Source organism: Stenella coeruleoalba, assembly GCF_951394435.1.
Source record: "Stenella coeruleoalba genome assembly, chromosome: 7".
Taxonomy (NCBI): domain Eukaryota; kingdom Metazoa; phylum Chordata; class Mammalia; order Artiodactyla; family Delphinidae; genus Stenella; species Stenella coeruleoalba.
In genome coordinates this window covers 79,262,013-79,287,045 of record NC_137153.1, presented here as the reverse complement: position 1 = coordinate 79,287,045, position 25,033 = coordinate 79,262,013, and the positions used below count along the sequence as shown (strand labels likewise).

At 44.4% G+C, this 25,033-nt stretch overlaps 1 long non-coding RNA gene across 2 annotated transcripts in view; it reads left to right on the top strand.

The window, feature by feature from the left end:
- LOC307188610 overlaps positions 1 to 25,033 on the top strand; it is a 94,375-nt gene that overhangs the window by 40,526 nt on the left and 28,816 nt on the right. The window contains exon 1 of one of the 2 annotated variants that reach the window (XR_013829016.1): positions 2,075 to 2,133. The exons of the other annotated variant lie outside the window; for it this stretch is intronic. This is a non-coding gene — a long non-coding RNA (uncharacterized lncRNA). Of the gene's footprint in view, positions 1 to 2,074; positions 2,134 to 25,033 lie in introns of those variants that run through there. 2 annotated transcript variants of the gene reach the window in all.

Here is a 25,033-nt window from a genome sequence, read left to right as displayed (position 1 = left end):
ATTCCACTCCTAGGTACATATCCAAAAAAAAACCCAAACACTGATACAAATAGATATATGCACCCCAATGTTCATAGCAGTGTTATTTACAATTGCCAAGATATGGAAGTAGCCTAAGTGTCTATCAACAGATCAATGGATGAAGAAGGTGTGAGATATATATATACACACACACACACACACACACACACACACCCAATATATACAATGGAATACTACTCAGCATAAAAAAGAATGAAATTTTGCCATTTGCAGCAACATGGATGGACTTGGAGGGTGTTATGCTAAGTGAAATAAGTCGGACAAATAAGGACACGTACTGTATGATATCTCTTATATGTGGAATCTAAAAAAATATAACAAACTAGTGAATATAATAAAAAAGAAACAGACTCACAGATATAGAGAACAAACTAGTGGTTACCAGTGGTGGGAGGAGGGGCAATATAGGGGTAGGGGAGTGGGAGATACAAACTACTGGGTGTGAGATAGGCTCCAGGATGTATTGCACAACATGGGGAATATAGCCAATATCTTGTGGTAACTGTAAATGGAAAGTAACCTTCAAAAATTGTATAAAAAATTTAAAAAATTAAAATGAAAAAATTAAGTTAACAAACGTAAAACAAAACAAAACAAAAACAACTCTTGCTCTTAAACCCTTCAAGGCACCACTGCTGTCCCTTCCCCAACTCCAGTGCCCATGGAAGGGAACATCCTCAAATTACTCTCCTTCTCTTGCTCTGCATCAATACATCCAAAGTGCTGTCTTTGTCTTTCCTCGCCCTTCCTTAGTCTTTCCTCAAGCCCTGCCTGCTGGTGCTAAGTTGCAGCCTAACTGCTAATTAAGAGAAAGAGAATCTCCTGGAAAGAGAAAGAAGTTGCCTTCCAAGGCCTAGGGCTCCACCTGCACCTGAGCAGGTAGCTGGCAATTTAGTCTTTCATTGGGTCATCCTTAACGCTCCCCATCCTCGGGCAGGAGATGCTGCCTTCTAAGAGATGGTTTCGTTTGTCTAGGGACAAGTCTGAATGGAGCATGGCACCCAGAACACCTCAGTCCCTTAGTGACCGGGGAAGCATTTGATGAGTCAGGCTGCCATATGTTTTTTGTGTGTGTGTGTTTGTTTTGAATTGTATTTTATATTTTTTATACAGCAGGTTCTTATTCGTTATCTGTTTTATACATATTAGTATATATACGTCTAATCCCAATCTCCCAATTCATAGGGCTAGGCTGCCATATGTTTTGTTGACAGTGACCAAACTGTGCTTTTGGAAAGACTCAAGTATGGAAATAAAGCAGGGAACCAAAGTTTGCTGTGTGGCTACAGTGGAGTGCCAGCCTGGTAGGAAGCATTGTTTTGGATAAATGCGCAAAGTTTGGAGTCATCCCCACCTGGGTTTGATTTTGGCTTCCTCCTCCAGCTGCCTGACATTCATCAAGTCACATATTTCCCTGACATTCCTCTTCTGTGTACTGTGGATGATATTTTCTTTCTCACAGAATGTGGTGGGGATCAAGTGAGAAAACAGACCTGAAAGCACCTCTCACAGTGGATGACAGGATGGTAGTTGTAATTATCAGGTACTTTGAATATGTTACCTCATTAAACCTCAAATTAATCAGGTAGGGTAGGGGCTATCATCTTCATTTGACCAAATAAGGAAGTCAGGCGTCAAAATATTCTCTCTCTGAACATCACCCAAACCCTGGGCTCATTGGATCCCGAATTGTGCCTTTTCCACCCCCCGCCCCTCCCCCGAGGGGACTCGAAGAATGTACTGGCTGCACAGGTCGGTGGCAATGAGGCAACTGAAATTAATGACCCTGGAGATGGAGAACTATGACCTCTCAAAGCAATTCAGCTGCGAGACGCAACCCACGCACGCAAGGTCATTTCCATACGTAATTAGCAGCCCCCGGGAGCCAGCCTCCCAGTACCAGAGCAAAGGCAGCTTTCCCTGCGCGTAGCTGTGGAAAACTCCGGAGCTATGGCTGCTGAGGTAGAAGTTTGGGGAGGCACACAGGCTTCTCCCGAGAAGCAGGGTTTCACCCGCTCAGGTGCAGAGCATGGGATTCTGGGCCCCGCGGTGGCGTAGGAGCTACGCTTGGACGACCGGCTTCTCCTTTAGGTGAGTGGCCCGGAACGGACTTAGCTTCCTTCCTTGGCTGGTATCAGGATAAATTGCAGAGTTTCCTCTCTGTCTCAGTGACGGTGGCACACATAAGCAGATGACAGTGGAAGTGGGTGCAGGGCTGTATGTCGTGAGGGTGGGTGTGTTCTGTGTACGGGCGGGGGAGTTCGTGTTGAGAGGGGAGAGGCCTCAGAAGCCCTGGGCGTCGGAGACGGGGAGTCCCAAGTGTTTCCCTGCCTACCAGCCTCCTTCCGCGTGGTTTGTGTCCGATAAGACCTTTAGACTCTGTCCGGAGCGTGAGAGCCAGGGCTGGCCCCTCACCTGGCACTACCATAGAGTGCCTGCGCCTCTCACCCCCCCTTCAGGATTCCTCTCTTTGCCACTGAGCCCTTGGATGAGCATGTGCTGTCCTCTCCCCGCTCAGAGAGGGGAGAGGCAGGAACAGGTGAGGTGCTTGTGTCCGGAACTGGCTGTCCTAGATGTGAATCCCAGGGTTCTCTTGGGCTACCTGTGTAAGCTTGCACAAGTGATGTAACCTCTCCTCCCCTGGGCCTGACCTCCACCCTTCATGGCTGAGCTCACCTCAGGCCGACTCTCAGGGTCTCCCCAGGGGCCACTGCATCTTCCTGCTCTAGTTACATCACTGTCCTGGGGGAGGGGAGGGGCCCTTCAGCATCATTTCTAGGGAACAGGCCCCACGTTCGGGGGTCCTGGACCTTTAGAGACTAGCCTACAGCTTAGGCTTGCAGCCACCAGGCGGTGAGGTAGGGCTCGGTGTCCAGGACTCGGGAAGCCTGACGCTCCCTGGAAACTCGCTGTGATGCCAACAGGCAGAGCTGGTGAGTCAGGCTCTCCCCCCCTTCCCAAACTCCCTCTGGCAGCTGTCTGACCTGCTTTGACTCCTTTTTGCTTTCAAGGCTGCTCTCGATATTTGTCTTAACCAGATTTTACACGGTGTGATGTGCCTGAGGCCCCAAGCCCTCCTGAAGAGGGAGAGGGCTGGTTCCTCTCTCTGCTGTTCACAGTTTGCCAAAATGGGCAGGGATGGGCTGTGGAAAAGCTGCCCATGGGCTCGGGGAACTTGAATGGTTTTTTGCTTATGCAGTCGTTGAGCTTGATTTAGGTTGTAATTTCCTGAAGATGAATTTGTAAGAAGCCAACATTTTCTGTGGGATAAAAACAAGCACTTAACTACAGTAGCACAAATGATGGGCAGGCAAAACTGCTAAAAGGAGCAGAGGCAGGAGAAAAATGTTGTGTGTAGTTTGGGGATTAGAAGTCCGGGCCCTGGACTGGAGATAAGGGGGCCTTTTCTGGGATAGCTGGGTGCTTTTGCAATGCTTCCACATTTAATTCTCAGAGCCAGCTTACAGAGGTGAGCCCTGCTCTCATTTGAAAGAGGAAACTGAGGCTCAGGAAATTTAAGTCATCTGTCCAGTTTCACTGAATTAGCGATAATCCAAATAGCTAACACTTATTCACTGATGGCGTATGCTAGGAATTGTCCTGAATGCTTTGTGTGTATCAGCTCAATCCTTACAGTAATAACCCCATGGGGAAAGGAGGGCTCTGTATACAGCTGTTTTTTTTTTTTTTTAAATCATCCTCATTTTCCTGTTGAGAAAGTTGAGGCAATGAGATATGAAGGGACCTATTACAGTCACCCAGCTGGGACATAAACCCGGGAGGTCAGATTCCGAACTCTGCTCCTTTAACCCTGGTTTTGTAGCACTCATTTTCCCAGAAGTTATTGGAGATGGGATTGATCCCAGGCCCGGTTGACGTCAGATGTCGTGTACCCCTTCTACTCCACTGGAAATTCAAATAATTGGTGAGCTGTGTGCGCGTGTGATGAGTTCAAAATATGCAGCCCTAGACATCTCAATCATGCAACCTGTACTATTGCTTGCCTAACATTTTCTGGAGGCTATTTGGGAAGAAGGCTTAATGTCTACCCTTCATGAGACAGGCAGAATCAGCTCACATAAAATACCGAGAACGTCAGCCAATGTAGAAGAAGTATTCAAAACCTCATGGTTGCCCAGGGCAGCTTGTTCCTGTTGTAGCCCTCCCTGAGGACAGGACCATTTCTTGTTCAGTTTTAGGTCCTCATGGCTTCACTGCATGAGTAGAAGATTCTTCCTAGACTTGTTTTGTGTTTTTTTGGGAGATATTCGTTAAATATTTGTTGTACTGAAATAAGATTGACTTGGGCCTCAAAAAAATGGATGTGGCTAGGTGGGGAGGGCGGGGGGGGGGGGGAAGTGGAGCATATTTCAGGAGGTGAACACAGAAAGCAAAGGACTGGGGAGCTGGGCTAGGCATGATGTCTCTGTGACTCAGGAAAATGTTTGGATTGACTGAAGCGGAAACTGAGTTTGGATAGAGGATATAGATCATGGAACATCAGGCAGAGGTGTATCGAATGGGTGTGGTTGGCTGAAGCGAGCCAAGGAGGGTTTAGGAAGAAGGTCACTGATGAGAACAACTTTGGAGGGTGATCACCCTGGTCGGGGGAGACTGGCTGAATTGGGGGGACAGGCTGAAAAGTCAGCTAGCAGATGGCTTCAGAAAGCCAGGAGTGAGGGAATTGTAGCTATTGCAAACCAGATCATCGAGAAAACAGAGTCACAGGATCTCAGGGAGAGGGGGAGTTTGGAACTTATCTAGGGATCAGGCTTAATTGTCTCAATGGTTTCTAGCTCAGTGACTGCCCAGTATTTGAGTAAAAACTAAAAGGGATGGAGAACTCATTATCTCCTCTTCCAGTTTTGGAAAGCCCTGCAGAAATGTCTTTGTAGTTAGTAGGCCAAAATGGCCTCCGAGTAAATTTTATACATTGGTCATTTCAAAAGAATAGCTGTTATGAAAAAAAGAAAAGCAAGATATTTATGAGAATAGTGAAAAGAGTCAAGATTGGAGTCCAAGGCTCAGGCATGCGTGGCTTTGAGCAAGTCGGGGTAAACGCTGAGTTTTATTTACTTCTGTGACAGTGGGGATGAAACCCGTCCTGCCTGGTTCTCTGGTCTATTTGGAGGAGCAAATGATATGCCTTGTGACAATGTTTTGGAAACTTCAAAATGCCTTATAAAGGAGGGGAAGATAAGATGACTAATGCTCCACAGGAGGGAATATAGTACAGTTTAGTGACAGAGAAAGCTGGATCCAAATTCTAACTCTACCACTTTCTAGCTGTGTGATTTGGGGCTCCATCTCTAACCCTCGTTTCCATAGCCGCAAAATGGAATAAAAATAGTCAACTCTAGAAAGTTGTTGTAACAACTCAATTTGGTAAAGGACTCAGCACAGAGTCTGCTTGACATATAATAAGCCACAAATAAATACAGTTACTGTTATTATTGATAAATGACGCCTCCTGCATACAGGAGGTGGGTCGAGAACAAGGAGTCAAATCCATGCACTTGAACTTGAGGGATTAAAGAAATGATGGTAGCATTGACAGGGCCTGAGGATGTGAGGGAAGCTGGTTGGGATGAACTAGCAGAAGTTTGGAAAATGCACGACAACCGGCATGGCTCTGTGTGTTTATACAGATGCCTCGGGCAGGATTTTGACAGTGGCTGTTTTTTGCGTCTGCTCAATGTCGAGCGGCTGTGTTCTCTCTCTGAACAAGTATAACAAGAGTTGATGGAGTAAAATATAGTGCAGGAGTTCATAGCCCATTCTGCCGAGTTCCATGCCATAAACGATCAGGAGCTCAATGCATTGTTAGCAGATAGAGTGTCAGGTTTAGGTGCCAGGGTGGTGAAAGAAATGTCATCACCTACACATTCCAGTGGAGGGGCCGTCCTGTTCTTGGCCAGGATGGCCGTTTGGCAGAAAAGTCAAGCATCTGTAGACACTCTCATGTACAAACCCACGCAGAAGGAAGGTCAGTTGTTACAAGGGCTCCGATCGCAATGATTGCAGCTGCTTAGTTGGATTTTGTGCCCATCCGAAAAGATGCTTTTCAGTGAGTAACGAGTCTCAGGTAAATGATGAACTCGCATTAGCAGGTTAAAGGCTCATCATTATAGCAGAGGCAATGCTTGTGGAAGGTGCAGGGAGGAGTGTCCTTGTACCAACCAGGCTAAGTGCCTGGTAAGGTAAGAGCATGAGTTTGATATTATTTGTGTTCGGGAGAGAGAGCACTTCGGAAAGCCTACATCTCAAGAAAGTTTCTTCAGTTGACTGTCAGGCAAGCTGATGTCCACCCACGAGATCCCTTTTTTACAGATGAAAAAGCTGACAATGACAGTTTACCCAGCTCTCCCCAAATCACACCGTTTGTCTGTCCCCTCTCCATTTTCAGCTATGTTGAGGGGGAAAGATAATCATTTAGGGAAATTGTAGAGAGAAATAAAGGCAAAGCAACACTCAGAGATGATAGAAGCCATGCTTTCTCTAGGTTGGCAAAGGACTTGATACCAGAAGGTTGTTGACGGTAACATTCAACTTATCTCACATGGTAAACTTCTAGTTATTTATCTTGGGATTTCTTCTGCTTCCTTGTCTTCAAACATCTTCTATAAAGTGGAGATTCCTAAATAGCTTTTCCTAGTCCAGATCTGTCTCCTGAGTTCAATAATCCTATATCCATTTGCCCACAGACTCAACACCTGGACACTTCACAGGTATTTCCAACCCAAAATGTCCAACAAGACTTAGCATCTCATGCCAGTACCTACATCCTTCCTATACGCACTGTGTAGGTGGGTGCTGCCACCATCTGATCGGGAAAGCCAGTACGGGGATCCGATGCTCAACCCCACCCTTCCCCACATTTGATCCCTCACAGTCTCTCAGCTCCGTCTCCAGCACCACCACAGGACTTCTCACCCAGTCTTTCCTATCCCATGTAATAGATTTAATTTCCTAATTGGTCTCTGGGACTCATTATCTGCTCTACCCACCTCACCCCTGTTCTGTCTACTCTAACCAGAATGGGAATTTGATACTGCTCTTCTACCTGAAGTCTTCCAGTGCTGTCCCCTCAATACAGAATAAAGCTCCAAAGAAGGATATCCACGAGCCTTCAAGTTTTGGCCCTTGCCTCCACTGCTGGCCTCATCCCCTGCCGCTCTCCCTGTGAGCTGTAGCAGACTTTTTTGGTGCCCTGCACACATCCTGTGGCCACATCAGTGTGTGGAAACCAACTTCCAGGGGAGAGTATCTGCTTGTATCAGTGTGAGGCTTTCTCCAGTGCAGGAAGGCTGCTCTGTCCGGTGCACGTGGCAGGCCAGGAGAACCAGGGAACTAACCGTGGAGTTTTCCTCCATCAATGCCAGGGATTTGGTGCATAAAGATCATGACTCCATTGTCCCTCCAGTGAGATAACTCTGAGGCCTGTGATCTATACCATTTTCAAGAGTTTTCCCACAGGACTGAGCTTCGGGCTGTCTCCTGGATCGCTATTTGCCAAGTGATAAAAGTGGTCAAAACATTTTGGTAAATAAATTGACGTGTTTGGAATTAGGAATGCAAAAGAGAGTCACCTGGAAGCTGATAGCTCCATGGAAATGTATGCATGCATTCATTTAAGATAATTATTAAGCAACTACTACACGCCAGGCACACTTCCAGTGATTTGGGATACAACGGTAGGCAAAACACAAGTCTCTTCCCTGGTGAAGCCCAGGAGATAGCGTGTACATCACAGATACAACAAACTAGTAAATTTTGTATGGTTAGAAGCTAATCAGTGCTATGGACCATAAAAAAGAACAAAATTGGGTCATTTGTAGACACGTGGATGGACCTAGAGACTGTCATACAGAGTGAAGTAAGTCAGAAAGAGAAAAACAAATACCGTATATTAATGCATGTATGTGGAATCTGGAAAAATGGTGTAGATGATCCTATTTGCAAAGCAGAAATAGAGACACAGACGTAGAGAACAAATGTATGGATACCAAGGGGGAAAGGGTGGGGGGTGGGGGGAGGAATTGGGAGATCGTGATTGACACGTATACACTATTGCTACTGTGTATAAAATAGATAACTAATGAGAACATATGGTATAGCACAGGGAACCCTACTTGATGCACTGTGGTGACCTGACTGGGAAGGAAGTCCAAAAGGGAGGGGATATATGTATTGATATACGTATGGTTGATTCACTTTGCTGTACAGTAGACACTAACAACGTTGTAAAGCAACTATACTCCAATAAAAATTAATTAAAAAAAGAAGCTAATCAACTCTATGGGAAAAACAAGGCAAAGAGGGCAAGCAAATCAGAGCATGCTGGCGAGAGGCAGTGGTAGAGATGCAGGTTGCAAATAGAATGTAATGAGATCCAGAAACAACAGCTATAGAACCCGAGAAGTGAGTGTGTGCATTAGGCTGGAGTTGTTCTGAAAGCTAGTTGACAAGGTCAATTACCAACACGCAGTACGGTAATTTTGCTTCCAGTAGGCTAGACATTTGTGCTTCAGTGTACACCAGCCCTATTCTATCTAGGCTTGTAATATCCTTAGTTAAAAATGACTGCTTTCCTAGACATGTGGTCCCCAGGCAGAATGCCCGCTGTGCATCCAATTTTTTAATGCAAAATGTCTTTCCAGCACAGAAATGTACTGCCAGTTTATTGAAGTTTATGGAGAGAATACTGGTTGACAAAAGCATATTAGGGAGGGGTGTTACCTTGGCGGTAAAGTGGAGGGATGGAGCAGACTGGGGACCATGCGTCCAGGAGAGCAGGCGTTCTCAACTAAATTCACATCACAATTTTCATCAACCCACTTTTCAGAAAAACCACCCAGGTTAGAAAAAAAAGATTGCGTGAGCAATCAGAATTACTGTGGTCGACCTAAGGCACTAATAGTTAATACAGAAAATCTACCTTTTGGACATTCTCATAAAAAGAACCATAAAGAGTAGGGGGTTAAATGGGGTCCAGGGGGTATAAGAATATTTTTAAGAGCAAGTGCTTTAAAAATGCGATTGACAGGGAGTCTAAGGGAGATGATGGCTCACTATATCAGGACGCTCTAAAAGTAAAATTCTGAAAGTATAAATCACAAAGGGTCTCAATGAAAGGCAGGAGGTACTTAAAGAAACCAGTACCTTGGAGGTGATGGATACGTTTATTACCTTGAATGTGGTGACGGTGTCATGGGTGTATGTATATGCCCAAACTCATCAAATTGTATACATTAAATATGTGTAGGTTTTTTGTATGTCAGTTATATGTCAATAAAACTATCTTAAAAAGTTAAAAAAGAAAGAAACCAGTACCACTTCACAGAGAACTCTGCCAAGTTTGATGTTTAAATATGAATAAGGAGGCCAGAGCTTTCAGGATTTCCTGCTTGGAGCCCTGGAGCACTGTAGGGGATGGGATATTGAGGAAGTGCTGCTTAAACTTTTCAGTGGCTCGCTGGAGCACGTGATGCAATCCAGATCACTTAAAGGGCACGTAGGACCATTCACAACTGGACCCCGGTCTGCACTGTTAGCTCATCTCTCACACTGCGCCCCAGTGTCTCCAACCCAAGACTCCAAGTGGGAGAAACTCCTGGCACTTCCTGGCCCCTTTCTCCAACTCTATCCTTCCACTCCTTTTTCCTGCCCAGAGGACTGACAACAGCTACTATGATATCCCTGTAGAGCATTTCCTCTCCGATTTCTTTTCATAGCCCCTGTTGACACGTCAGGTCACTTTTTCTCTAGCATTTATCTGTTTCTATGACACTATAAAACCCATAAAGGCGGGGTTCCTCATTCTATTACGTCTCCTGTGTCTAGCACGGTACTTGACACATAGTGTTTAGTAAAAGGTGCGTAAATGAATAGCGTTAATGAATTAATGTTAGATAAATGCTGCCTTCTGCTCTTTTGTGTTTAACAACCCAATAAACGTTTCTTTAGTGATTTGAAGTGTGTCTCGCAGCAACATTCTCATGAGGCTATATTATTATTTCTGTTTTACTGATGAAAAAGTGGTGGCTCAAAGAGTTAGCTGATCTCTCCGAGGGTGGTAGGCTGAATGCTGGCTCCCAGAGGCATTCAGGTCCTCATTCCTGGAACCTGTGAATGTTACATTATATGGTAAATGGGACTTTGCGGGTGTGATTAAAGACCTTGATTTGGGAGATTCTCTTGATTATCAGAGTGGGCCCAAGTATCCTTATAAGAAGGAGGTAGAGGGAGATTTTACTAATAGAAGAAGGTGACATCATGACCTCAGCAGAGACAGAGATTTAAAGATGCTACTGCTGACTCTGAAGATGGAAGAAGGGGCCACAAGCCAAGGAGTGCAAGGTATACAGTGCTAGACACCGGAAGGCCAGAAAACAGATTCTCCCCTAGAGAGAGGAGGGGAGGGTGGTCCTGCCAACACCTTGATTTCTACCCTGTGGAACCCACTACCTACTTTCTGACCTCAGAACAGTAAGAGAATGAATGTGCATTGTTTTAAGACACCAGGTTGTGGTCATTTGTTACAGCAGCTGCGGGAAACTGATAGACCAAGATTCTAAGGGCAAGTCGTAGTATAAGAGTCAGATGATGTGTCATCCTAACTGTGGAGCTCCCCATTAAGAGCTGTGCGTTTGGGATTAGTCATTTAATCTCTCAGTCTCAGGGCAGCAAGCCACGTGGAATACTGTTCTTGCAGAAGTGTCACGCAAGAGCCTTGTTCTCTCTCTGTGAGGTGGGCTGAGGAGCCCTTATAGGCAGGACACTTCTGGAGAGAGGCAGCCAGAGACTGAATTCACTGTGCCCTGCCCACCACCCAAATGTTCCACAGCAGCCCTGCCAGGGAGAGTCACTAAAAGCATCCTGCAGCCCTGAGAGAGTCAGGGCAGAGCATGGGACCGGGAAAGGGGTTCCTTCTCTTGCCGAGGGAGGGGGTAGTTTGTTTGCACCCATGTATATCACCATGCATCATCTTGGTTAATCCTCAGCCATGGTGCTCTTTGTTTTGTTTTTTTTTTCGGTACGCGGGCCTCTCATTGTTGTGGCCTCTCCTGTTGCGGAGCACAGGCTCTGGATGCGCAGGCTCAGCGGCCATGGCTCACGGGCCCAGCTGCTCCGCGGCATGTGGGATCTTCCCGGACCGGGACACGAAGCCGTGTCCCCTGCATCGGCAGGCGGACTCCCAACCACTGCGCCACCAGGGAAGCCCCAGGCTGCTCTTCTTACTTGTTTTTTATAGATGAAGAAAGTAGGGATTAGAGGGATTAAGTAATTTATCCAAGGTTACGTGGTAAATGGCCAAGCGGGGTCCCAAGGTGGGACCCGCAGCATCAGCATCACCTGGTTATTGCATTACTAGAAATGTAATTATTACATTATTAGAAATGTTAATTCTCAGCTTCCACCTTGAACGTACTGAATCAGAGACTCTGGGGTGGGGTGGCAGGAACCTGTGTTTGAACAAGCTTTCCAGATTCTGCTCTCTGCTTAAGTTTGAGAACCACTGCTCTATGCTATTCTTCTTAGAGTCTTTTGGAAGGACGGTCACCATCTCGGCCCAGGCTCAGGCTGCTTGCTACTCTGAGTTAGTATCAGCACAGGCAGTAGGAAGTGGCCAGCGTGCATGGTGCAACGATATTCCAGATTTTGCGTAGTGATTGGTGACTACGGTATAAGGTCTTTCAGTGGTAGATATGGGAGAGAAGAGGAGGAATCCAACACAGAGGCAGAAATCCTGCTTGCTGCCTGCAGAGTATTTGCTATGAAACCCTTAGCTACAGATAAACGTCATCTCTATTCTATTTTAGTTATCTGATAATTAGCCTGAGACAACAAAAGGAGACTGATGTTGTTTCTGTTGACACCATTATCAACATTTTTAAAGCACCTACGTGTATCTGGAATTCTCAGCACTAGATGTGACCCCCGTGTTCTTGGAGCTTACAAGACAGAGAGCCCGAACTACAATGAACAGAAGCCCAGAGAACACATATCACAGGATGGGGCAGGGCCTGAAATCAATTCTGGAGGAGGCCTGACCTCATGCTCTCCCAGTCTCATGAAGGATTTAGTGAGCTTGAATATTCCCAGATGATATATCTATTAGTCAGCTGCCTTTCTAGCATAGATATCAAAGGTAAAGTTGCTCCAGTCAACCCTGAGAAGCCCTCCGTGGTCTTCAGATGTCTGGCCACTTCCTCACACTGTATTCTGTAGGAACAGCATAGGTGGGTCTTCATTCTCGAGGTCTGGATCATGGAGTTTTACTGCCACAGAGCTGGAGGAGAGAATAAGATCTAACCTAGCAGTGGGATAGTAGCGAACTAAGGGGTATATATTTTGGTGGGGATAAGATCTTTCTAGGCAGTATTCCCTAAAGAAATAATAGGTGTCAAGTAGTGAGAATGTGTAAAGTCTATTTTTCAGCTTCTGGTTTTTATATAACCCTTAAGACCTCTGTATTTTGAGATGATACCTTTGCCGAACCAACTTCCGGTTGTTCCTCTTGTGTGGCTCAGCTGCTTCCAAATAGTTTGCGACACGTGGGCAAAGCTTGCATCAAATCAACAGTTATCGAGCCAATGACTTGAAGTTTTGGATCTAACATAATTTAATCCTCACCCTCCCTCCCGCCAAGCAGGAGTCAAACCATTGGAAGCACCAAACCTTACTTGTCCTGCCTCTAAAATTATGCCGTAGTATTTTCATTCATTCATTTAGTCATTAAAACACAAATTACTGAGCAAATACTATATGCCAGTAACTGCGCTAAGTATGGAGGATACAATGGTGAGAAAAAGCAAATGCACTTCCTGCCCTCATAGAGCTTACAGTCTGGAATGGTAGACAGCTATCAGTCAAATAATCACAAAAGCAAATGTGAAATTGTGACTCCAGCAGTGCTGAGGGAGGAGATAATCGGACACAGGGAGTGGGAGTGGGAGACACGTCTGCAAAGGTTCCACACAGGAGGAGGCTTGGCCAGTGTGAGGGCCTGAAAGGAGGCCAGACTGGATGGAGGGGAGACAGGGAGAGAGAGAAGAAATTGGGGTGGGGGAGGCAGAACCTGCAGATCTTAAAAGTTCCCAGATATACCTAAAAAGCAGCAGGTTTCAGCGAGAGAGTATGTGATCAGATTTGCATTTTTAAGATGCCACTTTGGCTTCTTTGTAAAGCAGCAACTGGAGAGGGTCCAGGAGAATGGTTTGCAGATTTCTTTTGGCAAGTGATATTGGTAGCTAACCTCATGTGGTAGTGGTGGCATGGAGGGAAGAGGACCCACTCAAGAGGTAAGTTAACTCGATTTAGTGATAGGTCAGATGTAGGGCAAGAGGCATCAAGGATGAATCCAAAGTTTTCAGCTTAGGAATAATAATAACCAACATATATTGTATCTAATACATACAAGCGCTGTCCTAAGTGCTTTAATCATTTTAAATCATTTAATCCTCACAGCATCCCTAGGAGGGAGAGATGATTATCATCGTTAGTTTACAAGTGGAGAAGCAGAGACGCAGAGAGGTTAAGCATGCTTCCTAAGATCTCACAGCTAGTAAGTGACAGAGCCAGGGCGTGAATCCAGCAATCTCCCTTCATATCCTGTGAACGTAACCGTGACATTGAACGATCTCCTGGAATGGATGGATTGAGACTCATTTAGATAGAGATGGATGGAGACTTAGTTAGTATAATGTACTAGGTTCAACCTAGTCTCTGCTCAAAACTACATAAATGGGTAGGGGTGGTGGAAGATATGCCACCTGGCTAGGAGGACTTTGGAAGGCTGGAATGTGGATAGAAGAGTAACAGACAGGGCCAGCTTTGCTGTTGGAGGAAAACAACTAAACTAGGAGCGGGAAACCTGGCTAATTACAGGGCCTTGAGAGAGCAATCAACCACTTGAATCCTCTGATCCCTCACCTTGAAATGGGGACAGCCACACTGAGTTGCCAAATAATGAACACAGAAGGCACTAGTGCTGTGCCTGACCTAAAGTAGGTTATCAGGAAGCCAATGATAAATTGGAATCTGTACTAAGGGAAGTAGAGGAGGATAAGGCTCACACTTGTCCATCTGCCCAAACTGTGGCTGACCATACAGCTCATTGCAAAGAACAGACATGGAAACTTGTCACAAGGACAGAGCCCTTTGACTCAATGAGTACAGATGGTGTCAAGGCACAGCTTACTGCCGAGCTGGCTGGGTTGTTAAAGTAGCTACAGGCAGAATTTTTTGCCCCATTAACTGCTGAGAGCCAGTGTTGGGAGCCTGTAAACAAATTCCCGATTCACACCCTCAGTCAAATAGCTGGGTCTCTCAGGCTCCCTAATCAGGCTGGGCATCAGAACGCTCTTGCTGCTCACTAGTTGTTTCTTTGACCCAAAGTGCTGCAAACTTGCCTCGGTTCTGCCTGGTTAATAGCCAGCCAAGGACCAGCTTGCCTAATTCCTCAGCGTGCATCCTTCAGCAACATGACGTTTGCAGCAGTGGCTCTCAGTAAATCAAGGGTAGGCTTCTCACACTCTGGAAAGAGGTGCTCGTCCATGGCAGTGCATCTCAAACTTTCCTGTGTTCACAGATCATCTTGAGATATTGCAGAAATACATATTCTGATTGAATGGGTCTGTTCTAATTGTACTAGTTTTCCTTTTTTCTAATTAAAATTATTCTATTTTTTGAGGTATAATTGACATATAACATATTAGTTTCGGGTATATAGCATAATAATTTGATATTTGTGTATATTGCAAAATGGTGGCCACAATAAATCTAGTTAACATCTGTCATGATACATAGTTACAAACATTCTTTTTCTTGTGGTGAGAACTTTTAAGAAGTATTTTCTTAGCAACTTTCAAACGTGCAATACAATATTATTAACTGTAGTCACCACGCTGTACATTACATCGCCATGACGTGTATCTTATGACTGGAAGTTTGTACCTTTTGACCCCATTCACCCATCTCACCCACCCTCCCACCCCCGCCTCTGGCAACCACCAATCTGTTCTCTGTATCTATGAGATACTTTTTTTTTTTTTTTTAAGATTCCACATATAAGTGGGATCATACAGTTTTGTCTTTCTCTGTCTGACTTATTTCACTTAGCATAATGCCCTCAAGGTCCATTTATGTTGTTGCAAATGGCAAGATTTCTTTCTTTTTTATGGCTGAATAATATTCAGTTGCGCACGTGTGTGTGTGTGTGTGTGTGTGTGTGTGTGTGTGTGTGTATCACATTTCTTTTATCCATTAGTCCATCAGTGGACACTTAGGTTGTTCCCACATCTTTGCTCTTGTAAATAATACTGCAATGAATATGGGCATGCAGATATCTTTTTGAGATAATGATTTTATTTCCTTCAGTTATATGCCCAGAAGTGGAATTGCTGGATCATATGGTAATTCTATTTTTAATTTTTTGAGAAAACTTCTTTTCATAGTGGCTGCATTCATTTACATTCTCACCAACAGTGCACAAGGGTTCCCTTTACCCACATTCTTGCCAAGACTTGTAATTTCTTGTCTTTCTGGTAATGGCCATTCTAATGGGTGAAGTGATATCTCATTGTGGTTTTGATTTGCATTTCCCTGACGACTAGTGATATTAAGCACCTTTTCATGGACCTGCTGGCTATCTGGATGTCTTCTTTGGGAAAATGTCTTTTCAGATATTCTGCCCATTTTTAATCAGATTGTGTGTTTTTTTTGCTGTTGAGTTGTATGAGATCTTTATATATTTTGGATATTAACCCCTTATCAGATATATGATTTGCAGAATGTTGCCTTTTTATTTTACTAATGGTTTTCTTTGCTATGCAGACCTTTTTAATTTGATGTAATTGCACTTATTTTTCGCATTTGTTGTCTGATTCAAAAAGTTATTGCCAAGACAGATGACAAGGAGCTTACCACTATGTTTTCTTCTAGTAGTTTTATGTCTTATCTTCAAATCCTTTATACATTTTAAGTTAGTATTGTGTTACATAGTGGTCCAGTTTCATTCTTTTGTGCTATCCAGTTTTCCCAAAACCATTTATTGAAAAGACTATCCTTTACATATTGTATATTCTTGGCTCCTTTGTCAGAATATAAATGACCATACACGCATGGGTTTATTTCTGCATTCTCTATCCTGTTCCATTGATCTATGTGTCTGTTTTTATGCCAATACCACCATACTGTTTTGACCATTATAGTTTTGTAATATAATTTGAAATGAGGAATCAATATGCTGCTAGCTTTGTTGTTCTTTCTGAAGATTACTTTGGCTATTTGGTGTCTTTTGTGGTTCCATACAAATTTTAGGATTGTTTGTTCTATTTCTGTGAAAATTGCCATTGGACTTTTGCTAGGAATTGCACTGAATCTGCAGACTGCTTTGGGTAGTATGACGTTTTTACAATATTAATTCTTCCATGAGCACTGAGTATCTTTCCATTTACTAGTGTCTTCCTCCATTTCTTTTCCATGTCTAATAGTTTTCACTGTGTTCATCCATTCTCCTCTCAAGTTCAGTGAGCATATTTATGACCATTACTTTGGACTCTTTATCAGGCAAATCATTTACCTCCTTTCATTAAGGACTTTTTCTGAGGTTTTATCTTGTTCTTCCATTTGGAACATATTCCTCTGTTTTTTCATTTTTTCTTGACTCTCTGTGTTGGTTTCTATGCATAAAATAAAACAGCCACTTCTCCCAGTCTTGAAGGAGTGACCTTGTGTAGGGTAGGAAGCCTGTCATTCAGTCCTGCCTTAGATCTTGGTTGTTTCTCAAATCTCTGTGATTGTCCAAGCAGCCTATTTTTATTTTTGGTGGGTCCCAGTAGCTGGAGAGTGCCAAGAGCTGTCAGTGTCCCAAAGGGGAGGAGCTCAGTCAGCACCTAATTGGAAACCAGACCCTCGGGCAGTAGCTTTTAAAGTATGCAAACACATGGAGTTCTATGGGACTGCAAGGGTAAGCCCCACTGGCCACCAGAGCCAGGTGATGTAGATGTGTCCCCTGTGTGGTAGTCACAAGATCAGGGGCCAGACAAGTTGTACAAGTTCCTTTCTGGGAGATACCAGCCACCTGGAGTGAGGCAGAGGGAGAGTGCCAAGACGGCATCCACTGGCTTCTGTCCCAGGAGCAAATTTTCACAGGACCCTACAGTGTGCCAAATCAGAAGTCTGCTCTCAGGCCGAAGCTCCAAGCAAGCACACAGGCTTCTTTGACAGAGAGATTGGGGGTATGTTTCAGTCTTCTCTATGCACAGGTGCCCTGGGGATGGTCGCCAGCCACGGACTGTTTGTTATAGTCCTGTGGGACCCAGGAATGCAAGCCCTCCTGGCCCCTGGACTTCAGCCACAAAAACTGGGGCACTAGCCGTGTGGAAAAGCTCCCCTTGGGGAGGTATGGTTCTCTGTAGCATGGCAAAGGGAGAGTAAAAAGATAGCACCTGCCCTCTAAGATATCTGGAGAAGATTAGAGTGGGCCCTTACATACGTGTTTAATCAGAAGCCTGCCCTTCAGGTCGCAGCTATGAAAATAAGCTAATATGTATTAGTTTTCTATTGCTGCTGTAACAAGTAACCATAACTTTTATGGCTTACCAAAACACCCACTTATTTTCTCACCATTCTGTAGGTCAGTAGTCTGGGCTCAGTGTGGCTCAGCTGCTTCTCTGCTCCTGGTTTTAAAAGGTTGGAATGAATGTGTCTCAGGCTGCATCCTTTCTGGAGGCTCTGGGCATGCATCTGCCCCACATTCAGTCAAATTGATGGCAGCGTTCAGGACTGAGGTCCCTGTTTCCTTGTCACCTGTTGGCTGGGGGTTGTTCTCAGTTTCTAGACACTGCATGCATTTCTTGGCTCGTGGCTTCCTTCTTGCCTCTTCAAAGCCAGCAACTAGAGTCAAATCCTTTTCTCATCTCGAATCTCTCTGATCCCCTCTGCCTCATGCCTTCTCTGTCTCCTTCTACTACGTCCCTCTGACCTACCTTGGGCTCGCATGGATAATTCAGGAATAATCTCCTTATTTTGAAGTCAGTTGATAGTAACCTTTAATTCCATCTGCAAAGTCCCTTCACAGCAATGAATGGATGGGAATCTGGGCGGTACACTTTAGAACTCTGTCACCACACCAACCAACTCCCAGCTGCATGCTTTTAGTGGCAAGGTCCTAGCTTTAGCTTTACTGAGTTTGTGACCAAGGCTTTGTGTGTGTTTTAGGGCTGGTGATGGAATCTCCATGAAATCTCCCGGGATTTCACCTTTTCATTGAGCAGAAGGGCTGGAATGGTTTACAGGGATGATGTAGAAGATGGGGAAACTGAGGTGGACACATAGAGGGCTATACTGAAGTTATACAGAATCAAGATTAAAACTTAGTTATACCAATAACTGGTCCAGGGCAATTTCCTGAGTAAATTGTTACTTACTCAATTATTCATTTATTGACTTATTCATCTACTACTGATCAAAGAGTTATCAAGTACCTACTCTATGAAAGACATTTTGCTAGATTCATGAGATGTAAGACATTTACAGACTTTGTCCCCATGGAACAAACCTTGTACTGAGAATCACATACAACAAACAGATACTCCTACAACGAACTAGACGTTTGTAATATAATTGATATGAAAGTAAAGTAGAGGCAGGGATGAGAGCTTATAATAAGGAGATCTAACCTTGTCTAGAAGGATCAGGAAATGAAGAATGACATTTAAACTGAGACCCAGGTAATAAATGTGCTAGCCAGATATAGATGATTAGGGATGGAATAGCATTAAAGTACGCAGAATGGCATGTGGGAAAGTTCTAGCCTGCAAAGCAGAATAGAGGAATCAGGAAAAGTCAGTGTTGCTAGAAAATATGAAGGAAGGGAGAGAATGGTACGAGCTGAGTTTTCGAGAGGTGGGTGGTCAGATTGACCATGGCCTTCATGACCAGGGAAAGGAATTTCAACTTTTTCCTGGGTGAAATGGGAAGCCATGGGAGGGATTTAAACAGCAGAGTCTCACGTGAGCTTTGACTTTTTAGAAAGAGCACTCTGGCTGTTATGTAGAATAGATTAGAGGAAGTAGATGAGGACATGCTGGAGTGTGGACACAAGGGGTGCATTCAGTGAGGCTAGTTAGGAGGTGTTGCAACAGCCCAGGTGGGAAGTAGCTTGACCCAGGGTGGTGTGGACAAGGATGGTGGCAGTGCAGGTGAAGGACAGAAAATGCATCAAAGACATATTTTGGAGGTAGAACTGCCCTTGACTTGCTGATGGTAGACTTGCTGATGGATCAGATATGGGAATGATCAAGGGAAGATGGTCAAGATGACTCATGGTTCCTGTCATATCTGTGGCTCTTCTAATGATAAAGACAATTAAAAATCACATTCCTATACGTGATTAAAAGCCTTACATTTTCTTGATAGTTTAGCTTTTATTATATTGTAACAGTTATGGGTATGAGTGTCAAGGAAATCCTGTTTAATATCACCTGAGAAGAATTTATGTTTTACTAGATTTGTCAAAGGAGCTCATGGAATTTGTATTATGTTATGATTTGGAGTATTGTAATGTTTCTCTGTGTTCCCCGTATCTCCATCCTATTTCATCCTCATTTCATCTGAGGCTAGAGTATGCAAATGATGGCTTCCAAGACAAAGAAAAATCAGCATGAAAGGGAACATCACATCCTCATTTCTTAATAGCCACTGCCTCATTTCCTTTAGGTCCTTTCTGATTTCTTTGGCCCAGATGGCCCATTGGTTGCTACTAATTCTCATGATGATACTGAAATCCACTCCTAGCTTGGTCACACAAAGCACTATGTGGCCATGCTGAGTAGTCCTGGGTGGATATTGCTCAATTCACAAGAGACAGCGTGGACCCTGGACCTGACGCTGTCAGGTAACGTATACAATCCCGATGCAGGCTCTACGGTCACAGCCTGAAGTTTGTTTTGACATCTTCCTTGGCTCTTATATTTCTCTTGGAGACTCTGATACCAGATCGTATGGATTTAAATTAATCCCAGATCTTCCGTTTAACCACTGGGGTGCCTTAGGCATTTACCTCATCTGCTTTCTCATTTGTGAAAAGAGAATAAGGTCAGGCTATTGGGAATATCGAATGAAATAACTCACATAAAGAATTGAGCACAGTGCTTAGCACATAGGAAAGTACTCCATATACGGGAGTTACTGTTTCTGTTGTTATGAAAGGGAGTTGCTCACTTATTACTTTCTTTCCTTTTACTCATCTCTGGTAATGACAGTTTAGAGGGCAAGGGGTTTTCTCTTAGAAGGAAAAGAAGATTCTGAGCCAGCCCTTGTCCCCAAACAGGCCTTGCAAACAGGCCTTACCACATCTGTTGCTCTGGCCGTGGACATCCCAGGGAAGAGAAGCCATGGGCTGCCTTCTCTCATGTGAGCTAATCTGACAGCTGAGCTCCGCTCAGTACCCTGTCCTTTCATTTAGCTGGCTCGAAGCAGCCATCAGTCCCCTGGGGACTGAAGCAGATTACAGCGTCCTCAGCATTCAGTCTCACTGAATGTCTCCCGAACTTGTTGGCAGGAAGCCACTAGTTGACTCGATGTGGTCCTTGAGCAAGTCAATTAGCCTCTCTGAAAAGAGGGTTGATGACCCCGAGGACAAGGAGGTGGAGGAAGGGCAACAGCTCCTCCTATTAGCCCTTTGCAACTTGACCTCTGGGGTCTTCCCATTCCCTCCCTTCAGTTGCCCATCCTGCCCACTCCCTGCCTCTCAGTCCACAAGCCCTTTGACGGTTTTGTGCCTTTGTACCGGTTCTCTCTCTCTCGCAAGTCCTACTCCAACATCCTCACCTTCTTTGACTGACAAATTCCTGCTTATCCTTCAAGGCTCATGTCTAATGCCATTTCTCTCTGACGCCTTTTTATTCATTCATTTCACAAATATTTACTAAGCAAGGCACTGTGCTAGACCTGTAAGATACAGCTGTGAACAAGATGGGCAAAACCCCAGCTGTCGCAGAGCTGAGGGAGAGACCGACAATAATCAAGTCAATGAGCGATAGAATGTCATGTCTGTGGTACGTGCTATGAAAAGACCAAAAAAGTGGGCTGGTGTGGAGCTGCTTCCCGAGGAAGCTATTTTTGAACTAAGACCTGTAGGATGAGAAAAAGCCAGCCATGTGAAGAGCAGGGGTCTGGATGCACAAATAAGCTAGTTTTGTTTGAAGAACAAAAAGAAAGTTGGTATGACTAGAATATGATGAGCAGGGAAGCATGAGAAGAGATCAGAAAGATCTCAGGTAAGGAGTTCAGATTTTATTCTGAGTGAATGGGGAGAGGTGAAATCAGATTTTGTAGTTGTAGTTTGTTTGTAGTTGTAATAGCTATCTCTGCTATCTGGAGAATAACTCTGCTATCTGTGTGGAGAATGATGGGGGAGGAGAGAAAAAAGAGGAAAGGAGGCGGAGAGAAACGGGGAACCTGGTTAGGAGCCTCTGGCAGTAGTTTAGGGTGGAGAGGATGGTGGTGTGATCCAGAATTATAGCTATGGAATGGGGAGAAGTAGACCACTTCGAGATATATCCTGGAGGTGTGGTTAATGAGACCTCGCTCATGGATTGGATTTGGGGGCGGAAAAAGAGGAATTCTAGGGCTTCCCTGGTGGCGCAATGGTTGAGAGTCCACCTGCCGATCATGGGGACACGGGTTCGTGCCCCGGTCCGGGGAGATCCCACATGCCGCGGAGCGGCTGTGCCCGTGAGCCACGGCCGCTGAGCCTGCGCGTCCGGAGCCTGTGCTCCTCAACGGGAGAGGCCGCAGCAGTGAGAGGCCGCGTACCGCAAAAAAAAAAAAAGAGGAATTCTAGGTTTCAGGTTTGAGCAGATGGTGGATGGATGGGTATTTAGGTGGATGTATTTTAATGCCATTTGCTGAGATGGGAGACACTTGGTGATAATGATGTTTAGGGGATTGGTGAGTCTGAAGTCTATTGTGGACGTGTTAATTCTGAGATGTCTATTAGATATCTGAAGGGAAATGGCAAGTAGCTATTTAGATCTACAGGTGGGAATCTTGAGGGAAGAGATCAGAAATATATATAAATATATTCCTCCCCCCCGTGAAGAGTAAATTTCTCCCTCCTTTGCAGGGTTAAATTAGGAACCCAGCAGATCCTAAGTTCTCCTACCTCTGTGGGTCCCACATCATATCAAACATATTAAAATTCAGCTTTATCCCACATTAAGTTCAATTATATGTGATTGCTTAAGTTTTGAGCTGCAGTTGACTAGTTTGACATTTTGCATTTTGTAGATATTTAATTAAAATATCATTTGATTTTGCACATTTGAAAGGCAACTCTATTTTGAATGTTTCACGTTATTTTTGGATGCCCTTGGAAAGCTTATCGTGCAAGGCATGGGACTTTTAGCCCTTTATTGGATAGCTTCATATTATAACCATGCATTTTTGTATCTGTGTTTCCCACTAGACCATTAGCTTGAAGAGGGCATGAAGGACCTCAGAGCTTGGTATATGACAGGGACTCAAAGTTTATTTACGGAAGCAATTCATTTGGGCTCATAAGGAGAAAAAGCCAAGTCCAGGGATACAGTGTGCTTTCTATCCACGCTTGGGAAAAGGCTCTTACCCCCTGCCTTGCAACACATACGGACTTGTTTTCTCTATGGTACTCATAAAAAGGAGGCAGTGTTGTGTAGAAGGTTGATGCTGTGGGCTTGAGTTTCAGTCACACCCTTGACTTGTTGTGAATCTTGCAACAGAAAGTTAGTTTCTATAGGTCGCTGTGATTTTTTGGGGTGCAAAATTAAATAAAGCCATTTTAGTAGAACTCTGCCAGCTTCAAAACACTGTATTCTTAAAATAATGTATTCTTTTATAAAATGAAAAAGGGTCTTACAATTCAGGCCTCAGGGAATGTTTCTGGAAACTTCTAGCAGTGGGGATGCAAAATATCTTTTGTTGCCTGATGCCTGGCCCTGAAAAAGCAACAGTTGCAACAATTGTTGGGGGCAGGGGACCCAAACAGTGGCCCTTTAGAGAAGAAATCTTGCAAGAAAATCTTTCAGTAATAAGACAGTCAAACATCCTTCTAAGTCCCTTGCAGGTAGAAGGTAGGGAGGAACTGCTGGCATTCCCAGGTCCCAGACTTGCCCTCTGAGACTCAGTGATGCTGCACAACTGCAGCCTTCTCGCCCAGGAATTGACTCTGGGCCATATCTTCACCTCTCATGATGAACAGGAGACATGACTGTATGGATTACAGCCCCATCTCTACTGCCAAGCTGCTCCAATGAGCCACAGTGAAATTAAGTCCATCTCGGCTATGCCCTGCTAAATTTGTCAGTGGCTCCTAAGTATTCTGCCGAGAATTTCAGATTTTATAGGTTTGCAACAAAAATAACTTTGGAAATGGTTGTCAACCAGGCAGGAGAAGCAGGTTCATACTTTGTCACTGACACGTACTGAGTTTGGGGCCCAGGGCCCAGCTTGGGCCAGGTGAGGTCGGGCTGCAGCTGGCCTTTGTGCTCCCGCTGCCATTTTGTATCAGCAGATGGAAGGCGGCAGTGTTGAGCTGGCCAGGCCACAGCGGAAGTTGCCTCCAGTTTTCTCCATAATGGTCAAGCTGCTGTCTGTCATTGCCCTTTGTGCGAATCTGAATGATCATATGAAAGCAGTTGAGAATGCATGCCCACTTATATTTTAGCTGCATGGTATTCTTTCTACATGAGGGGGATGGGGTGTTTAATATTTCCATACTCAGATGTGCCTACAGTGTTGATCACTTGATGGAGAAATTTTAATTTAGTAGTTACTACAACAACTACCTGCCCTTGTCTACGAAGCACTCAGTGTGCAAGTTCCTCAAAAGGAAGAGTAGACTGTTGGGTGGAAAACCATGAGTCTGATAGATCAGTAGCATGATGATAAGGCCCTAATACTGGGGTGAAAGGTGAGAAAATGCTGATCAATCCACAGATGGATTTTGATGATTGGCAAGGTCTTCCATGGGTGTGGGAATTGAAAGGAATGGGCATCTTTTGGAAAGTGTAAACATGTCGATTCTTCTTGACTGGTCCATCAAATGTTGAATCACTGTCCTTTGTAGCAACGGGCTAATTAGATTAAAAAGCATTAAAACAATTGGCTTGCTTCCCTGAACACCTCTTGTGCAGCAAGTTCACCGGTAACGCTCCTCCTGCTTTAGTCCCATCTGCTTAGTTAAGCCTTAGCCATCCTCCAAGAACCAATGCTAGTCCAGACAGCTCTAGGAAACTCGGCCTGACCAATCCAATTCAAAGGAATTTCTGCCTGTCTGAACTTAGAATTCACTACTTAGTATTAATGGTCTTAATACTGAATTTTATTTTTATTATTCTGAGTCTGGTTATGTAATCCCAATCAATTTATTTCAGTCCATATGCCTCAGCTTTCTCATTTACAAACAGAGGATAATACATGTCTCTGCTCTAGAGTTTGTGTGAAACTTAAAAGAGGATATATTTATATCAGTATATATATACTCTATATTCCCATATTGTACAGCACATAGTAAGTGGTCAATAAAATTAGTTTCTCTCCATTTCTGTAGTGGGACTTCATGGCAGCAGGTCTCTCTTATACCTTCTTGTATCCCCAGATCTTTAAACCTAATTGGAGCGCAATATGTGTGTCACTTCTGTTGATTTCTCATTTCTTTTTGCAGAAGACAGGGCATTGAACTTTCAAGGCTAGTGACCATCTCAAGCAGGTTTCACAAAGATCTATAATCCACGGTTGTTTTTTTGCTAACTATACAGTCCTACCCTGTGGCATGTACTGGAGATTGATTTTAGAAAAGTCACCTTCTAGGCATCCAGGGATACAGCCAACTAACAATGAAACACAGGATATTAGCCCGTTGAACAAGGTCATCTTCTATAACAGCTTTCACACCTGCCCCTGCTGCCTGACCTCTTTGTGCCCAGCCCCTTGGTCCCCACCC